The sequence below is a fragment of the Neophocaena asiaeorientalis genome, unplaced genomic scaffold, assembly GCF_003031525.2.
Source record: "Neophocaena asiaeorientalis asiaeorientalis breed wild unplaced genomic scaffold, Neophocaena_asiaeorientalis_V1.1 scaffold946, whole genome shotgun sequence".
Lineage (NCBI taxonomy): Eukaryota > Metazoa > Chordata > Mammalia > Artiodactyla > Phocoenidae > Neophocaena > Neophocaena asiaeorientalis.
Genome location: NW_020175049.1, coordinates 2,236,746 through 2,243,935, shown reverse-complemented (window position 1 = coordinate 2,243,935; position 7,190 = coordinate 2,236,746). Strand labels below are relative to the sequence as shown.

Sequence of the window (7,190 nt, the reverse complement as noted above, 5' to 3'; positions counted from 1 at the left end):
GAAACTTGAGGACACTAGAAAATGATTTCTTGACTATGACACCAAAAGCCCAGGCAACAAAATAAAAAACAGACATATGGGAGTACATGAAACTTAAAGACTTCTGTACATCAAAGGAAACAATCAACAAAATGAAAAAATAGCCTATGAAATGGGAGAAAGTAATTGCAAGTCATATATCTGACATGGGGTTACTTCTACAAGGCTTCCCTGGTGGCGCAGTGGTTAAGAGTCCACCTGCTGATGCAGGGGACACAGGTTCATGCCCCGGTCCGGGAAGATCCCACATGCCGCGGAGCGGCTAGGCCCATGAGCCATGGCCGCTGAGCCTGCACATCCAGAGCCTGTGCTCCTCAACAGGAGAGGCCACAACAGTAAGAGGGCTGCGTACTGCAAAAAAAAAAAAAAAAAGAAAGAAAGAAAAGAAACTTCTACAACTCAACAACAACAAAATCCATTTAAAATACGGGAAAATGAATTGAACAGACATTTCTCTAAATATTATACGCAAATGGCCAATAAGCACGTAAAAGGATGCTCAACATCACTAATCATTAGGGACATGCAAATCAAAACCACTTTGAAACATTCCCTCATACCCATCAGGTGGTCACTATCAAAAGAACAGAAAATAACAAGTGCTGGCAAGGATGTGGAGAACTTGGAACTCTTGTGCACTGTTGGTTGGAATGTAAAACGATGTATCCATTGTGGAAAACAGTATGGAGGTTCCTCAAAAAAATAAAAATAGAAATACCATGATCCAGCAACCTCACTTCTAGGTATATAGTATATAGCTCAACAGACTTCAAAGTAAGGTCTTGAAGATATATTTACACATGAATATCCATTACAGCATTATTCACAATAACCAAGCGGCAGAAGCAACCCAAACATCCATCAAAAGATGAATGGATAGGGCTTCCCTGGTGGCACAGTGGTTGAGAGTCCGCCTGCTGATGCAGGGGACACGGGTTCGTGCTCTGGTCCGGGAAGATCCCACATGCCGTGGAGCGGCTAGGCCCATGAGCCATGGCCACTGAGCCTGCGCGTCCGGAGTCTGTGCTCCGCAAAGGGAGAGGCCACAACAGTGAGAGGCCCGCGTACCGCAAAAAAAAAAAAAAAGGGGATCCTGTCACATCCTATAAAATGGATAAACCTAAATAAAATAAGCCAGTCACAAAAGAACAAATAATGTATGATTCCACTCACATAAAGTATATAAAGTAATCAAACTCGTAGAAAGTAGAAAGGTGGTTACCAAGGGCTGAGGGGAGTGAAGAGGAGTAATTAGTGTTCAGTGGGTATAGAGTTTCAGTGTTGCAAGATGAAAAGTTTCTAGAGACCTATTGCTTAACAATGTGACTATACTTAACACTACTAAACTATACACTTAAAGATGGTTAACATGGCAAATTTAATGTTGTGTGTTTTTTACCACAATTTTTAAAACTAGGACAAAATACCTTTTAGATTTCCAAAATGTGAAAGATTTCATCACCAGAAGATGTGCTTTCTAAGAGAATACTTTAGGTAGAATTATACCAGATGTAAATGAATCTATAAAAAGAACAAAACACACCAGAGATGGAAAATATGTGGATAAATATAAATTTTCTTATTTTTAAAAGTTACTTCACAGACAAATGACTACTGATATCAAAAAATGATAACTATGTGATATGGGGTTTATAAAATATGTAGAAGTAAATGTATGACAACAATAGCATAAAGATTGAGAAGAAATGAAAGTACACTGTTGTAACATTCTCATACTATATGTAAAGTGGTATATTACTTGAAGATAGATTGTGACAAGTTAAAGACGTTGTCATGAGTTGAATTGTGCCCCTCCAAAATATATTTTCAAGTTCTAATCCCCAGTACCTGTGAATGTAGCCTTATTGGAAATAGTGTCTTTGCAGATGTAAGTTAAAACGAGGTATATTGGGTTAGGGTGAGCCCTTAACCAATGGTGTCCTTATAAGATAAGAGAAATTTGGGTACACAAACACACACAGTGGGGAAATGGCCATGTGAACTCACAAAGACACGGGAAGAAACGTCATACGAAAATATAAGCAGAGATTGGAGTGATGCTTCTACAGGTGAAGAGACACTAAGGATTGCCAGCAACCACCAGAAGCTAGGAGAGAAGCATGGAACAGATTGTCCTTCAGCACTTCCAGTAGGAACCAACTCTGCCAATACATTGATTTCAGACTTCTAGCCGCCAAAATAGTGAGAGAATATATTTGTTATTTTAAGCCACACAGTTTGTGGTACTTTCTTAGAGTAGTCTGAGGAAACTAATAGAGAGGTATACTGTATATGCTAAAGCAATCATTACAATTTTTAAAAAGAATTATAGCTAATTGGCCAACAAAGGAATAAAACAGAATAAGAAATATTCAGTTCGTTCAAAAAATAAAGGCAGAAGAAAGGGAAAGGGGAATGTAGAACAGGTGGAACACATAGAAATCAAATAGCAAGATGATAGATTTTAAACCCTAGAATATAAAAATCATATTAAATATAAATGGCTTAGACACCTCCTTCATTAAAAGTCAGAAACTGTCAATTTAGATTTTTAAAAATCCAATTATATACTGTATTTAAATATAAAGACACAAATAGGTTAAAAGTGAAAGAATAGGAAAAGCATTGTCATGTTAACACTAATCAAAAGAAAGTTATTGGAGGGACTTCCCTGGCAGTCCAGTGGTTAGGACTGCGCTTCCACTGCAGGGGGCACAGGTCCAGTCCCTGGTCAAGGAACTAAGATCCCACATGCCGCATGGTGCAGCCAAAAAAGAAAAAAGAAAGAAAAAATGTTATTGGAGTGGCTATATTAATATTATATAAAGCAACTTTAGTCCAATAAAAGTTAATTTAAAAAATATTAAACAAAGTAAATTGCAAAGCAAAACATATCACCTATTAAGAAGCTTATTTCATAATGATACTGGGATCAATTCACCTTAAATGTTTATTCATATAATAACGAAGCTTCAAAATACAAGAAGCAAAAGCTGATAGAACTGAAAGGAGAAATAGAACAATTCCCATAAAAGAGAGTTCAATAAGCTTTTCTCAATAATTGATAGAACAAGTTGGTAGAAATTCAGAAAGAATAAAGAAGTCTTAAAAAATGCTATCAACCAACTTATGCTAATTGGTTTTCGAACACTTGGCATAACAGCAGCGTATACATTATTTTCAATCACACGTGAAACATTTACCCAGATGGACAAGAGTCTGGGCTATAAATATCAATAAATTTAAAAGGATTCAAATCATACAAAGTATATTCTCTGACCACAATGGAATATAATTAGAAATCAATAACAGAAAGATATTTAAACTATTAGCAATGTAACGCACTTCTTTTTTTTTAATAGATTTACTTACTTACTTTTTTATTTATTTATTTATGGCTGTGTTGGGTCTTCATTGATATGCATGGGCTTTCTGTAGTTGCGGCGAGCGGGGGCTACTCTTCGTTGTGGTGCATGTGCTTCTCATTGCGATGGCTTCTCTTGTTGCAGAGCACGGGCTCTAGGCATGTGGGCTTCAGTAGTTCTGGCACGTGGGCTCAGTAGTTGTGGCTCGTGGGCTCTAGAGCGCAGGCTCTGTAGTTGTGGCGCACAGGCTTAGCTGCTCCTCGGCATGTGGGATCTTCCCGACCAGGGCTCAAACCCATGTTCCCTGCATTGGCAGGCAGATTCTTAACCACTGTGCCACCAGGGAAGCCTAGGAAAGTGACACACTTTTAAATAACCCACAGGTCAAAGAAAAAAGCAGAGAGAATTTTAAAGTATTTTGAACTGAACTAAAATAATGAACAACGTTTCAAAATCTGTGGAATATAGTTAAAGCAGTACTTGGCAGGAAATTCATAGCGCTAAATTCATATATGGAGGAGAAAAAGATCTTACACCAATGACCTCAGCTTCCTCCTTAAGAAATTACAAAGAGGAACAACTTAAATCTCAGGTAGGAATAAGAAAGGAAAAAATACAGATCAGAACAGAATACAATCAAACTGAATACAGAAAAAAGCAAAACAAAAAAAATCAATTAAATATGAAACTAGTTGAGAAGATCAAAAAAAATTATAAACCATTAGCCAGATTGATCAGACATAAAAAAGAGAAGACACAGATGACCAATAACAAGAAAGAGAGATGTGGTCTCAATACAGATTTTGCAGACTTTAAAGAATAATAAAGGAAAGTTATGAGCAATTTAAGCCAATAAATTTGAGATGAAATTTGACATTTCATCTTGACATTTCAAAAGAACTGATTTTTTATAAAATCTCAACGTACAAAATTGTCTTTATTACTCCAGAATGGCATGCTACAGACACTGTACACTATGCACATTTATTAACTTCAAAATTAGCGTCAAACCATTTAAAATTAAATTGGAATAAGAGTATAAAATGGAGTGTTAGGGGGGAAAAGATATTCTCACACATACACACACACACGTTAGAATCTAAAAAGCTGGTTTTCCCAAACTTTCTCCTCATTTACCTCGGAAACTTTCCGATTGGGATGTACGCTGACTTTCCACCTCAGAATATGAGGACCTGTTTTTATTTTCTGGTTCGTTGACAAGCCACGATTTTGACATCAGATAAATCTCTCTCAGCGAAGGAGTGGGGGTAGCGGAGTCTTCTCCTGATCACCTCTTCTATGAAGTTTTCCCCGTTTATCTTTTTTTTTTTTTTTGCGGTACACGGGCCTCTCACTGTTGTGGCCTCTCCCGTTGCGGAGCACAGGCTCCGGACGCGCAGGCTCAGCGGCCATGGCTCATGGGCCTAGCCGCCCTGCTGGATGTGGGATCCTCCCGGACCGGGGCACGAACACGTGTCCCCTACATCGGCAGGCGCACTCCCAACCACTGCGCCACCAGGGAAGCCCCCCCGCCCTTTATCTTGAATACCACTTTCTCCCTAGATAAAGCTCAACGATTTTCCAAGCAGCCTTGGTAGGATCCTCACAACTTTACAAAATAATTAGTGAGACTGTTTCCCCTCCTGCTTTATAAGTGAGGAAAGAGGCTGCGAAGGGGAGACCTGAAACAGAGGTCTCCAGAGGTTTGGTCCAAGACTTTGATTCTCAATTGTCCTGACTGATGGAGCCGCAAGACTCCTTTGCTCTCTAAACAGTTTTTCTTTCGTCTCATTCACCTAATCATCCTTTTATAAGCAATACTCTACAGGGGCCCACAGATCCTCAGAAAAAAACAAGCTCCTGCTTGCTCTTGAGGTGCTCAGATTATGGTGGCACAATCAACCAAATCGTAACATGGCACAAGGAGCTCAAGGTCCAAGGGAGAATATACTATCGATGAAGCAAAGAAATCTCAGGTGCTTTTAGACTTCTTTTTAACTGAGTACCTATCTCGTACGCCAAGGGTTGTGCAGCTTTTATATATCCCAAGTCAATACACGAAGTATAATGTACTGGCCAGGAAGTTTTAAGTAACATACCTAAGGTAGATTTTCAACGAATGGGGCAGGTTTAAGATCACTCAATTTTCATCCGGAAATTCCACAATTTTCTGCAGTCTCTATCCTGAGGCGTGGATAGGCTGTAACCAGTACCCTCCGCGGTCTCGAAACCTCATTGCTGCGCGGCACAGCACCTCCCACTTCTAGAAGGCCCTTGAGCGCAACCTCGGTCCTGGAATCCCAATCAGCGGCCCGGCAGCGACCCAGTGCCCGCCTTGGGCCGTGTCACGTGGCAGCCAAAATGGCTGCGCCCGGGCGACTTGAGCGAAGGTTGGAGTGAGCACTCGCGTGGCTGATGGAGGCAGTGACTGCTGGGAGGAGAGCGTAAGGTACCGGCATTCCGGGTAAAAGGGTGCAGTAAAAGGCGAGTATCAAGAGAAGCACAGCGTGGTGACATGCTGTTCAACCGCAGCGTGGGAATGAGATCCCGGGACTGAGTCGCAAGTGGAGGAGGGGAATCGGTTCTACCGCACCGAATCGGTCCCTACACTTTCCACCCTAAAAAAAAAGATCTTGTATTTAAATTAAGCCTACAGGGGGCAAAAAAAAGCCTGTGCTTGAATTTAATGCCGGGTTTACTGCCAATTTACAGGGTGACCTTGGCCTAATTTAATTTTCAGAGGCCCCACTTTCCTCATTTGTCTATCTCGGGAGCTATCTTGAAGATAGCTAGTGCAAAAGCCTTTTGAAATGTTTGTAATATTTAAACGTGGCATTGTCTTTGATAGGGATTTATTATTAACCGGGATACAATGGCCTACTGCGGGCTGCCAGATCAGAACTTTTACCGAATTAAGGGTGACTTTTAATAGCGACACCTTAGAAATGGCTAGTTCACAGAACCAGGAACCTCACCAATATGCAGAGCACAGAACAGAAAACTAGTGATAGCATTAGGCTGGACTTTCTGATGTAACGGTATTTCAGACATATACACCATACACTTTATATATACTGAATTTGATTACTTGTTTTTATCTCTCTCTCCACCACACCCCCAACCCCCCAACATAAAATTATTCAAAGTTCCTGTAAGGCAGAGATCTTAAAGTTATTGTAACCAAGGCCCTCAAAAAGTTTGAGTCCGGGGCTTCCCTGGTGGCGCAGTGGTTGGGAGTCCGCCTGCCGATGCAGGGGACACGGGTTCGTGCCCCGGTCTGGGAGGATCCCACGTGCCGCGGAGCGGCTGGGCCCGTGGGCCATGGCCGCTGGGCCTGCGCGTCCGGAGCCTGTGCTCTGCAGGGGGAGAGGCCACAGCGGTGAGAGGCCCGCGTACTGCAAAAAAAAAAAAAAAGTTTGAGCCCGGGAAACCCAGACGTAAATTTCTAAGCCTGCATTGTACTACTTATGTTAACTTTAAGTTTAGGGATATGAAATTCAGTGTACTGAATATTTTCCAAGCCATCTAATGGCTACCCAGTAAATATTTGTTAAATTAGTGTTATAAATTAATCTTGTAGCAAATGAATAGTGAACCAAGAAAATTAAATTTGAGTCATGTTGTCTGTTCTTTCTGAACTTTTTGATTTTCGTAACTCTGCTACCCTGAAATCTTATTTAATGAGCTAAATCTTCAGGCTAAGATTAATCATTCACCCATTCCCTTAATCTTTTATTCACCTGAACTAGCGCAGAGATCAACAAACTACCTGCCTGTGGGCCACAC

At 40.7% G+C, this 7,190-nt stretch overlaps 1 protein-coding gene across 2 annotated transcripts in view; it reads left to right on the top strand.

Moving 5' to 3' along the window:
• Window positions 1-5,731: 5,731 nt before the first annotated feature.
• TMEM126A (transmembrane protein 126A) overlaps window positions 5,732-7,190 on the top strand; it is a 9,881-nt gene continuing 8,422 nt past the window's right edge. The window contains exon 1 of one of the 2 annotated variants that reach the window (XM_024763591.1): window positions 5,732-5,853. The gene's annotated coding sequence lies outside the window, so the exon portion shown is untranslated. Of the gene's footprint in view, window positions 5,889-7,190 lie in introns of both variants that reach the window. The other variant, XM_024763590.1, reaches the window with a different exon arrangement.